Source organism: Macrobrachium nipponense, chromosome 36 (genome assembly GCF_015104395.2).
Source record: "Macrobrachium nipponense isolate FS-2020 chromosome 36, ASM1510439v2, whole genome shotgun sequence".
Classification (NCBI taxonomy): Eukaryota; Metazoa; Arthropoda; class Malacostraca; order Decapoda; family Palaemonidae; genus Macrobrachium; species Macrobrachium nipponense.
This window is the reverse complement of record NC_087220.1, coordinates 61620228-61632402: the sequence shown is the minus strand read 5'-3', so window position 1 is coordinate 61632402 and position 12175 is coordinate 61620228. Positions and strand designations below refer to the sequence as shown.

At 39.6% G+C, this 12175-nt stretch overlaps 1 protein-coding gene across 6 annotated transcripts in view; it reads left to right on the top strand.

Moving 5' to 3' along the window:
* The window catches only part of LOC135203765 (forkhead box protein K1-like), a 41339-nt gene that overhangs the window by 10562 nt on the left and 18602 nt on the right, over positions 1–12175 (top strand). The window contains exon 1 of one of the 6 annotated variants that reach the window (XM_064233721.1): positions 7538–7694. The exons of 3 other annotated variants lie outside the window; for them this stretch is intronic. The gene's annotated coding sequence lies outside the window, so the exon portion shown is untranslated. Of the gene's footprint in view, positions 1–7537; positions 7752–8416; positions 8568–12175 lie in introns of those variants that run through there. 2 more of the 6 variants (XM_064233726.1, XM_064233724.1) reach the window with 2 other exon arrangements.

The following is a 12175-nucleotide window of genomic DNA, read 5'->3' as shown; positions in this document are numbered from 1 at the left end:
AAGACATTAAAATTGAGAAAAAGAAAGAAGTTAACGACGGGCGGGTAATTATGGCTGCCATTTTATTACCCTCATTGCTTTATGAGGTCTTGGTTCAAGCTGTAGACGACAGTCTTTCTCGTTTCGTTTCGTGGCCGGAAGCATGCAAGTTAAATTTTTACCGAGAGAGAGGGAATTCTTTAAAAGATTATGTCTTCAGGTTGTATATTCACGTATATTTTCGATTTAGTTTTGAGTGGTCTGACTGTTTAGTTATAGGTCTATAGTTTGTACCTACAGTATCGTCTATTTTTCTCACGGCGTATAGGTCTAGGTGAGTGTACACCTATATATAATATATATATTTATATATATATATATATATATATATATATATATATATATATATATATATTGCTAAGACGGTTAGGCAAAAACCGTAGGAGTTGTAATAGTAGATTACGTAAAATGTCCTTGAGCGCTCACTAGGGAGGGGGAGGAGGAGGAGGTAACGAACTTTTGCATTGTACCACAAGTCTGCCGTGCTCGTCTCTTCAGTTGAATATTTCGCGGAATTCCTTTGTAACTGTTTTGTTATAAAGTCCCTAATACTTATAGTAGTATTTTCTAATTTTTTGTTATATCGTTTTCGACCGTTTGTTGTAGGAAGAGGTCTTAAACCCCTAAGGGGCCGATTAGAAAAAAAGGAGACGGTTCGTTTTTAAGTCTTAACGGCTCGGCTGCTGGTGCTGTGAGTTAGCCAGAGCTGATATGGCGAAATCTGTTGTAGGTTGTAGACACGGACGAAGGTTCGTTCAGGGTTGTGTATATACCTTTTCAGTCTTTGTTCCTCGATGAAGGAATGTCTCGTATTTGAGCAGTCTCTTCGTATTCGTTGTCTAATAATTTACAGTTTTTTATTCTTTTTAGTACTACAGTCTGCAAGATAGGCCAACATGAGTAATGCAAAGAACCTTTAGTTTTATTCAGTTTATAGTTTTAAATTTTAACATCAAATCAAAGATGGCCTGAGAGAGAGAGAGAGAGAGAGAGAGAGAGAGAGAGAGAGAGAGAGAGAGAGAGAGAGAGAGAATTTAACCACAACCCAAGTTCCCAACCAACCTTCAGTCTGTCTGCCTCGTGATTTTTTTTTCTCTCTCTCTCTTCCACCATTCCGACTGTGCCTTCCGCGATACCATACACGATAATCGCAGTTGATGTAATCTAGCGCTCTTTATTAAGGGGATTTGCGATTTCTGTAGCTATTCGAATGGCGTCACTGTTTACGCAGTCCATAATAAATGTGTTACAACACCGTTCGGGCAGCGTCCGCAGCTCATTGTATAAATATATTGAAGAGGTAACAATAGGCCGAGGTGGTGGTAACACTTTGTATCCCTACGACACCTCCCAGGAAAACTGCCCTTGGGTTACAAGGATGTGGCCGAGGGACGTTTTTCTACCGGTGGGCGCACCTCTATGCGCCCCTCACTTAAGGATTAGTTCAGCCTGCGACCGTATTAACGGCTGGGTTCAAGGCATTTCCGCCCTTTCTCGCGACGGGCTTAAGGACACTTTTTCCTCCCGCCGGAGCCCGGGACGGTTACCTTATGGCATTTTCACACTTGTATACCGGCGCCTAAATGTAAATAATTCCGTGGTATGAAATACGACTGATTGTATTGGGGATAACCATCTCTGGGGCGCCCTGCTCCAAGGGCGAGTTTCCCAGGCGCTCGTTCGCCGATTTTAAAAGGCACAGTAAAATCATCATTCGAGAAAATGAGGTCATCGTCTATGGTGAAGAAGGGAATGTATATTATACCTTCTCTATATATCATTGAGAAGAGGAGTTTTAAAACTGTGAACTGTTTCAAATTCAACAGTCGTTCGAGAACGGACTGTGATAGAAATTGCTTCCTTTATGTCAAAATTAATCCTTAAGTTCGTTTTGTCACGAGATTATAGGCCTAGTCAAACTATTTGCCACTGGAAATGAAGGAGTATCATTGCCAGAAGACCTGGCTGCCTGGAAACTCCCGCCAATTTTGGGATGTAGTACCTTGTCCCAGTTTGTAATACGTTTTTTTAAGACGTTACAAATGTGACTTGATTTGGCTACAGTGCAAAAGAACATTGAATTGTAATGAACCTTTTTTTTTTTCAATTCCTAAAAACGTAACTATCTTGTTGCGTGCGTGGATATCTCTGTAACTTTTTTATTTTTTATTTTTTTGTTCCAACACACGTAATGACCTTGGTAGGGTTTATTGAACGCTGCAAGGCCATGTTTTAATGTGGAAAAACTCATGGTTAATGTTATAGTTCTTGATATTTTTATTAGGAATTACTTAGGAAAAAAAGTTTGGGTTAATGATACCAGTGTGCATTAAATTAGTTATTTTCAGTGTTTACTGGAAATATCCCAAGTTTGATGACTTAATATTAGTACTATGTTGATGTCACAAAGATTTCCTGTAATTAGCTTTTTTCAAGATTCTTAGGGATATTACAAGGAGGGGAGACACGTTATTATATATAATATAAATTCGGTCTCTCTCTCTCTCTCTCTCTCTCTCTCTCTCTCTGCTCTGGCTCATCCTCTCTCTCTCCTCTCTCTGACCGAACTTTATGTACTGTAAGCTAATAACACTTTATACTTTATGACAATCTGTGTGTGTGTGTGTGTGTTTTACTACCATGATTGGTCCCCTGTCAAGTTTTTTTCTGTCCATATCTAAATGACAGCGTATGATCTAAATCACATAGTTTTTGTGTCGATAACCTCTCTCTCTCTCTCTCTCTCTCTCTCTCTCTCTCTCTCTCTCTCTCTCCAAACAGTTCATTAATTCTTGGCCCTTAGTCGAAAGTAGTGAGAATATTGGCAAATCAGTTTATTTATTTATTTTTAGTTTTGTTAAGATTCGTTGTGAATGACCCTATTTCAAAATGGTAATAAGTGGCCTTTAAATAATATTAGCAATTGTATATTACAATATTAGAATATATATGTAATTTTTTTTTTACCGTGTAGTAAAATCTAACAATACGGTGACGTTTGCTGTAAGGTAAAAGCTGGTTTGGCGCCATTTTGCGGTAGAATTCTAACCCAGATAAATCGGGCGTAAAAAGATATATAACGTAGATATTTCATTCTAACTGGTTCGTTACATATACCGACCACACACGTACCGCAAATTCGCTCCGTATGACCGTTCACGTAACGTAGCAACTATAACGAATACGTGGCAGTGATTTGAAAAAGGATATCTCGAGAAATTAAAGTGTCGTAGAGGTTTACGTAAAGAGTTTCCTGATTTTGAGGCAGCTTTTAAGAGTTTTAAGTCTAGTGATCATATTTTTTTCTTTCGACCTGACCTTGTGAACAAATGAGTTCGGGTCGCATGCCAGGGATAATTATCTAAGGTGCCTAATAATTCTCGCGAATCGTTCGTGCGTAATTACATGACACTAAAACGGAATTTGCTTTTGTTAGACATCTTTGTTTGTAGATGAAGTAAGGTATGCAATTGGTTCAAACGGTAGCATGTCGTATATGTCTAATGAATTGGAATATATCTTAAATGATTTTGTTTATTCCTTCGTAAGTCTTGGTTTTCTATGTTTGCAAGATAAGATCCGTTAACACATATTACGACAGACTGTGACATTTGAAACTGTTTATATATAAATTTTTAGCGTGCAGTATCAACTTTATCCATAAGCACGAAGCTTTCAGTGTAACAATTCTACCTACTGCAATTCCTTGGTAACCACACTTGCTTTCATTCAATCATTCAAATATTTATCGCAAAGTCGCTTCCAAAGGAACTCTTGCCTTCACCTGAGTTGAGCCATCAAATATTCAAGTAGAATCCATAAATTCCAGCCTGGAATACGCCAAAACCACCGTAGCTTCTGGCCAACACTTGCTCTGCAATCGATTCGCCATTTTCTTTGGTTTTATGGTCTAAAGAATCGATAGTTGCGGTTCTGTGAGGGAAGTTTTCCTGTTTTTAGGGTGTTAATGATGCACCTGTGAGCAGAGCGCGTTTAATTTAAAGGATCAGTTGATATTTAGACATTTAATTTAGGGCGAATAATGGTACATTTGCTCTATTACTGCCGTCTTCGTTTTCTGTGTTAGGCCTATGCACGTCCAAACACACTTAAATAAATTGCAAAGCAACCTTGAACGGTACCATGATTAAAAGGCAATAATATGCAATATATAAAGCACATGAAAAGATTCACAGATATAAATAAATAAGTATAAATAGACAAACGTCAGCATAGAATTATATTCCACAATTGCCGCAGAGAAAACGGACCACATTCTGATCAGCGTGACATTGTTGCCTTGTTGCTAGTCCGTGTGTCTTTTGCGTTGCTCTGCAATCAAGTAATTTCTCTCTCTCTCACACAGGAGCCGCCCTGTATTGGCTTATGGCCAGCTCAGTCTCTCTCTCTCTCTCTCTCTGAAAACCTCGGTATGTAAGGACTTAAGCACAATGAAGATATTAACCTAATGTATATTTTAAGTATATAGAATATACGTTTTAAAGTATGGTATGCACAAGTGATGACTGGTTTGATAGAGAGAGAGAGAGAGAGAGAGAGAGAGAGAGGAGAGAGACTAATTTGGATCTTATCAACCAGAATGACACACAACCAATCGATATAAACAGCAAGAGCCCGTAACACTGACGGCATTAATTTGGATCGATTTTAACTTGACGTCACGTTGGTTGGAGAGAGAGAGAGAGAGAGAGTGTAAACATAGTCACACCAGCGTTTCTTCCGTGAATCTTTATTTAGCAATTCACTTAACGGACGAAGGTCTTAAGTTGTAAGTTGAAAATTATAACTTGAAACTAATCATAAGTATCGCCATTGAAGTAGTACCCTCCCAAGAACTGAATATAATCAAAATGAAAGTATAATTAACGTAAATTATAATTATCTTCCCAGTCGAACATAATTCAGATAATTGTCTTCTAATATTGTAGTCTCATTCTGGTACCTCGCGAAATCTCATTGCATTACTGAGTTTAAAACAGATTTTACTTCATACACACGTGTGTACACCTAATGTATACACTAATGTGTACATCTAAACACACTGAATCACCAAAAATACGTTAGTGGGCTTTCTATGAGTCTAGACCGTGGTATAGGCCTACAAGATAAACTGTTAAATTCTTAGCCTAGTTTTCACCTTGACTTTCTCTTTCCCGCCCAAAACTGTTGCTTCAGTTGGAACGGAGAGAGAGAGAGAGAGAGAGAGAGGTAAAAGTTGGTTAAAGGGAAAAAATATATGAATGAGTGCACGTATGCATAAGCGATGAATGAAGATCTCAAATGAGTGTGTGTGTGTGAGAGAGAGAGTGTGTGTGCTGTGTGTTTGTGTGTTTATACATGACCATAGTATAGTATGTTATCCATGACTCACAAGATACGTCATCACACACAACTCACATGGTTGTGTTTATCGATCTAGTTTCATTCCCACCCTTATATCTCTTTCTCCCTCTCCCTCTCTCTCCCTGCCGTATTTCCTCTCCCTTCCCCCTCCCCCTTTTTGTAAGAATATATTGATCAACCTCGCACTCAATTATCGATCTAGGGCAGCCGAACAAAGAATTTAGACCAACGTGCCCCCTTCCCCTTCCCCCGAAAAACGGTCGTTCTCTGAAATCTATGGAAGAAGAAGGAGACGTTAAGTCTGAACGACTTAAGGGCACACACACACACACACACCACAGGCACTTGGAGACAAGGAAGAAACTTCACCTCCTAAGCTCCTATTCCTCCTCCAAAAAGGCCGTTGAGATCTTTAAAAACCTTTTTTCCCTCCACCCTCCGCCTCCCCCTCCTCCGTCGGTTTAAAAAGCCCGCCCCGTGACGACCGTTACTACAACTTTTACTCATCCTCACTCCCCCGTCGGAGAGTGGACTCGCCCAGTCCATTCTACCCCGCTGGAGATGCTATTTTTACCGTATATATAAAACGGCAGCCTCGCGATGACCCCTGCGCCTGTAATATAATTTTTTAAGAGAATTTCTGACCCGGGTCGCAAGCCCGACGAACGAGAAGCAGAAAATAAACCCCCGCGGCCAGCAAAATTATCCCAGGACACGATCGCCATGTTTGAAAGGGCGCGAGCGGGAAGCGACTTCATTGGACGGCGAGGCTTTGGATACTTTCGGTCTCATTCCTTATCCGGCGGAATAAGGGCGCTCGCTTTCGACGGCTCCTTGTAGCCGAATCGTCGAGCGACGCGCCGAAATCCCTAATTCAGGCCGAGTCTAATTCATTAGACGGCAAATCGAAATCACAAATGGTCTTTTTTTACGGGCAGGATAGTGGTTCTCCAGAGGCAGGCGAGGGACAGACATTTAAACTCTGCCTCAATGTCACGTTTGCCGGTCGGCCAATGGCAGGGCGGGCGGAGCGCGGCGCTGCCAAGTGTGCACGTGGCGCGCGAGGCAGAACGTGCTATCAAAACATTGTCACATGGCACACGTGTGGTTGTATGCCAGGAACTTTTTGTTCCTTACGCTAAGGACTTCACCTACGTCCTGCTTTGACAGATAATTGACAGACAGACAAAGGCCCTTCGCCCTCCCCCGACAGGCTGTAGGAACGGTGGAATCGCGCACGCAAAATTTTCGCTCCACTCTTCATCCCTCCCTTCTGTTTCGTCAAGTCGCGAAATTGCGTGAATTTCCTTATCATTCCGGCCTTAAAAGGGCACGAGTATGTTCGTACACGAATAAATTATGCTACTGAATGGCTGACATTCTCAAGCAAGGCTGAATACAATGCATTCTCTGATGTGACGGTGACTGATAGGTCTAGCCAGCCTTTGTAATGTCAGGTCTGCTGATAATGTAGTACTAGCAAACTATTTTTATTCAGGGAAGAATGGCAATGTAACGGATGATAACAAACGCCAGATGTTACGAAATAGAATTCCAGTATTTCCGTTGTTAAGTAATTCATCTTGCTAGCCATAATGAAGCATTATTTATTATACAATATACTACTCATTTCCCTCTGGCCTGTTGGTCTAGTGTATATTCGTCTTATGACACCCTTTAGGAACGTGGGAAACAAAACGTCATCAATTTATAGTAGTTTATTTTTTTTTTTCATCCCCGATGTATCAATCGGAAATTCTTTTGTTAGACTTGGTAGTATTCGTCGGAAGACCTCTCTCTCTCTCACCCTTTGTTGAAACTGAAACAATAAGAACCTATATAGCCATGAGACGGGCGAGAAGAATTCCTCCATTTCCCCATCGGATGGAACGATTAAATGCCCCCCGGGGCAGGTGCCACCGTGCCCGTGCCTCCTTTTTTGAGCGATTTCCCTCATCTAATAAAAGCCGAAAACAAAGACGTCACAGAGAGAGTCATATAACAAGAAATCAGCATCCTACCCCCGAAGACTATATCAGAGCGTTGCCATGGCAACTGTATACAGTGGAAGACGTGGCACCGTCGCCCCGCGTCACGTGACCGCGCCCGGCCAATCAGCGGGCGAGATTTCAAAATGGTGGTCTGCCTTTGTCATAACGTACGACTGAGTGTGTGCGAGAATCCTCCGATGTTTTCCGAGAGGCGAGTGTTGTGTGTCGGTGGATTTATTTGTCGATTTTGAGCGGGATCATCGCCTGTGCACGGATTAATTCAATGAGGAAGACGTCGAGGTAAGCATGGCCGACCCGGAGGGCGTCCCATCGGGCGCTGTTTTCGCGTACTTTCAGGTAAATCCGCGAAAATCCCCGCCGAAGAAATCCTCCTCGCTCTCTCACACTCTCTCTCTCTCTCTCTCCCTCCCTCCCCGACGTCGTCGTCGTCGTCCGTCGGTCGGTCACGGTCTCCTCGTCCGTCCGCCGATATCGTTTCCTCCTCCCTCTGTTTTCGGGGGCGCCGCCCTCCGTTATCATCATTGTCGCTCGGTTTATACCGGCGAAGGGGAAGAAGAAGAAGACTTCTCTTTCTCTCAATCTGTTACTCTCCCGCCGAAGGGAATCTTTCTCTCCCTCCCTCCCTCTCTCTCTCCTCTCTCTCTCTTTCTCTCTCCGGGGGCGTGAGGTGAGGGATTTAAATTTTAAATTTCCCCCGACGGTGTGGCACACGACAGAGGGAGAGAGAGAGAGAGACATGACCGTCGGAGGATAATGATGATGATGTATCGTGCCTCCTTCGCCCCTTTTGCGAAAAGGCCCCACTGAGTCGTGTGCGAGATCCGCCGGCGGACGACAAGTCGTCGTGCGTAATTTGCGTATGTGTGTTGTTGTCCGTCGAAGGAGGAGGGAGACTTGGAAGGGGGAGGGGGACTGCACGGAGGAGGAGGAGGAGGAGAACTGTCAGTGTGGATTAAGGCGGGAAAATGGGGGAGAGAGAGAGAGAGGGTGAGTGAGTGAGTGGGAGAGAGAGCGAGAGAGAGACGAATTTCATCAGTGGACATTTAAATCCCGCCGGAGCAACAGACAGACAGACAGTCTCGGAGTCCATATTTAGTGGTTCTTTTTTCTATGGAAAAGCAAAATCGAGTTCATTATTATTATCGTCCGAAGGTGCGTGATTGTTTTGTGCTCTCTCTCTCTCTCTCTTCTCTCTCTCTCTCTCTCTCTCTCTCTCTCTCTCGTCGTGTGTGTATTTTGGGAGAGGAGGGGCGGGAAATACATATGTCGGCTTATAACAAATGTTATTTTTACGAGTGCTGGACGCTTTATAACAAAAAATATTAATTGTAATAAATATATACGTTTTTAAGTGCTATGTAATGTATTTCGTTATACAATGTGTATTTCGCTATATGGTCTTAAATCACCATAGGCCTACCAAGTCTTCCGCCCAGAAATATATTTCATTTTACAGTTTTCTAACTTGGCAGTGAACGAATTTGAATTTAACTTGTTCTGTAATTTGTCTTATAATTCTTTCATAAATTTAACATATCTTACGTTCAAAACTATAGTGACGTGACTATTTATAGTGTTTTTTTATATTTTTATTACGAATTCTTTCGACATTGCCGTAACAGGAAACAAAAAATGTAAAAACCTTTGGTTGTGATGAGTTTCGCTTGTAGGCCTATTTGCCGGTTATTTATAGGCCTAACATTGCTCTTCTCCGACCCTGTCCCATCACCCCCCCCCCCTCCCTATACGAAGCAATCAATATTTCTTTTAGCCATGAATAAAATTCTGTGTGAAGGGTGTAATTAGATTGGGAAGTTGGCAACTGTGAATTCAGTTAAAGGAGGAATATGAATTTGTTTTGAATTCCGTGTTTGAATTCGTAAGTCGTACTCGAGAGTTCGAAATAGTGAATTTTTTCCTGTAATTTTTCCAATTTTGCGAGTAGTATATATACGATTTTTGTATTTAAAAGTGTTTTTAGTTTTGAATTCCGTGTTTGAATGCGTACCTCGTACTCGAGAATTCGAAAAAGTAAATTTTTGGTGTATTTTTAAAGTTTGCCAGTAGTGTATATACGATTTTTGTACTGAAAAGTGTTTAGTGATGTATGCATTTTGTTGGCTAAGCCTAAATTAGTTCGATTTGTGTCCTCATTACTGAGATATGATAAACACGCTTCTTAACATAACAGCTAATTTTGATGGAGAAATATACATTTATTGCTGTGTTTGAAAGTGTTTTTGAACTATGACACAACATTCTTACTTACAGAATTCAAGTTTTATTGCACTTACATAAAAATTGAAAAAGGAAAATAGATTTCGAATTTGCCACGAAGTGATTTTAAGTAATTAACTGTCACAGACATTGGTTGGGGGAAGGTTTTGATTATAATTACAGTGGCCTTTGATGTTGATAATGATTGTGTGTGTTTTTGAGTGAGAGATTTTCAATGTTTGTTTTCTGTATTCATCCCTGTTTCAGAATTGTTATCAGTTTCATTTGAAATTGAAGTTATGTTCTTTAGTGTGGGCCGTTTACAGTTTTGATATCAGACTTTTAAAACTACTTCTCACAGTGTATAGGGCATTTATGGCAAGTTATTTGAACTTTTTTAGTAGTCTATTATTTTAACTAGAATATGTTCATAATATTCCATCCAAAGTTTATAAATTGTTTGCTATAATGTTAGTGTAAACAGCTTTTAATTAAGTTTTTGAATGTTGGTTTAGAGAACAAAGTCACCTGATATAAATTATTTTATAAAAGACAAACATAGAAATATTGAATATCTGTATGTTGAAGGAATTAGCGTAATTTCAATCTAAACTTGATTTTTATACTTTCGTACTATTTTGAAAATAGTGATTTTCATGATACGTACATTGTAGATTGAAACGTTGTCTTTTGTGATTACTTTTAAAAAGTGAGAAAATTTTATAATATTTTGGACTGAAGTCTTAAAATTTTACCATTGCATCTCTAGATTCATGGTAAATTCTGTCTTAAATAGGATATAGCATATACATACTGCATTAATTTTGTAACCGATTGGTTGCTTTATATGTACATTCAAATTCAAATTTCCTTTTATTTTCACTAAAACAGTGTTCGTAGTAAATGGTAACTGCATTGGTATTGCTAAGTTCAGTTAGCTTTCAGTTTAGTACTGTATGTGAACATTATTTTGCATTTTGAGAGAGAGTTTTTTTAATGAGGTACAAAATGTTTTTATAGTGCCAGTCATATGAATATGTACTATTAAGTAATACAGTCTTATCGATATATGTGTAACAAGGGAATACTGTACTTCAGTAGTAAAATATAGTAGTTCTGGCTTGTAGATAGTACTACAGTGTAATGTTTTATGGCACAGGAGTATACATTAAACTGTTACAGTTTATGTTACTTTGTATGTGTGTGCATGAAGATTCAGTTAAATCCTTCTGTGGCATGTCTATATGTAACTCTAGTCCAGCAGTTTGTGTGAGTATGAAAGATTACCTTGGATGGAGACTTCTAATGTTATTTCTCGTCCAGATTCAAAGGCATGTCGTGAAAAGCATACTATAAAAAAATGTATCAATTCGAAGATGGCAAAGAAAGTGTTACAGTGTATTTTAAGTGAGAGTGCTGTACCCTGTAGCCTATGCGTACCGTAGTACTTGGAAATATTTAATTCCATCCATGTATGGTTTCACAATTTTCAAGTTTCTTCTTAATCATTTTTGGAACCATTTACACCAGATTACCCCACAAATGGACAGCAACCTTTTGAGTGTTAGTGGAAGTTTAAACATTAATGTCTCCTCTCCTCGCCCTTATTGATTTTTGTCTTTGTAGGGCTACGGCCTTTTTCATGTGGTCTCCACTGCAGTTAGGTATAGATTGTGTGAGGAATGAAAGGTATTTGCAAGAGGTATTTTTAAACTTTTACTGATTGCAGGTATGTACCATTATTATCTTAGGTGTCTGTTGGTATTTTCACTTTTGTGTTCTTGCTGGGCAAAATGAATGGAAGTGTTGACAGTTGGGCTTAATCTAAGGGAAATTCAGTCATTTTATTCATTGTAGAGCCTTTTTCTTCTTTTTTCACAATTTCCAAAAATTTCTTTCAAAGGTGTAAGAAGCTGCTGTAGAGTCAACATCTATTAACTTTGTTTAAACTGTATTGAGTGTTGGCTTGCACATTTTGTGGGGGGAGAGAATAGAAAAAGACATTTTAATGTTAAAGCACACACATTCAGTATTAGCAGGCACAGTTTAGGAGAAAATAAAAAAAAAAGTTGCAATGTTAATGTTATAGCATTTTCTGTAGAGACAGAGTATGTGTAAATACAACTTTTTCACGAGAAGCACAATGTGATCTTAAACAGGTTTTCCATTCTTAAAACTCCAGTGACCATCAGGTACTTCTTGCTCAGTAGTATCAGATATGATCTATTGTCCATTCACAGAAAGGTTGCATTTGTAAACCACTGTCCTGGGAATCTGATTTTGGGTTTCCTCTCGAGTTGTTGAATAGCGCTTGCATTAGAATGCAAATGTGGGAATTCTGGTTATTCATAGCTTGAGTGCACTGGGTACTTGTGGACATTCTGAGCTATAAGTTATATTTTGTGCGTTCCGAGTTGTCTTTATTAAGACGTTGGTCAAAGTTTTCACTTGTAAATATATATTTTTAAACTTCTGTCCTTGATGGTTTTATTTCTTGGGGTTTGTTACTGAATCATATAAATCAAAATGATTTTTATTCAGTG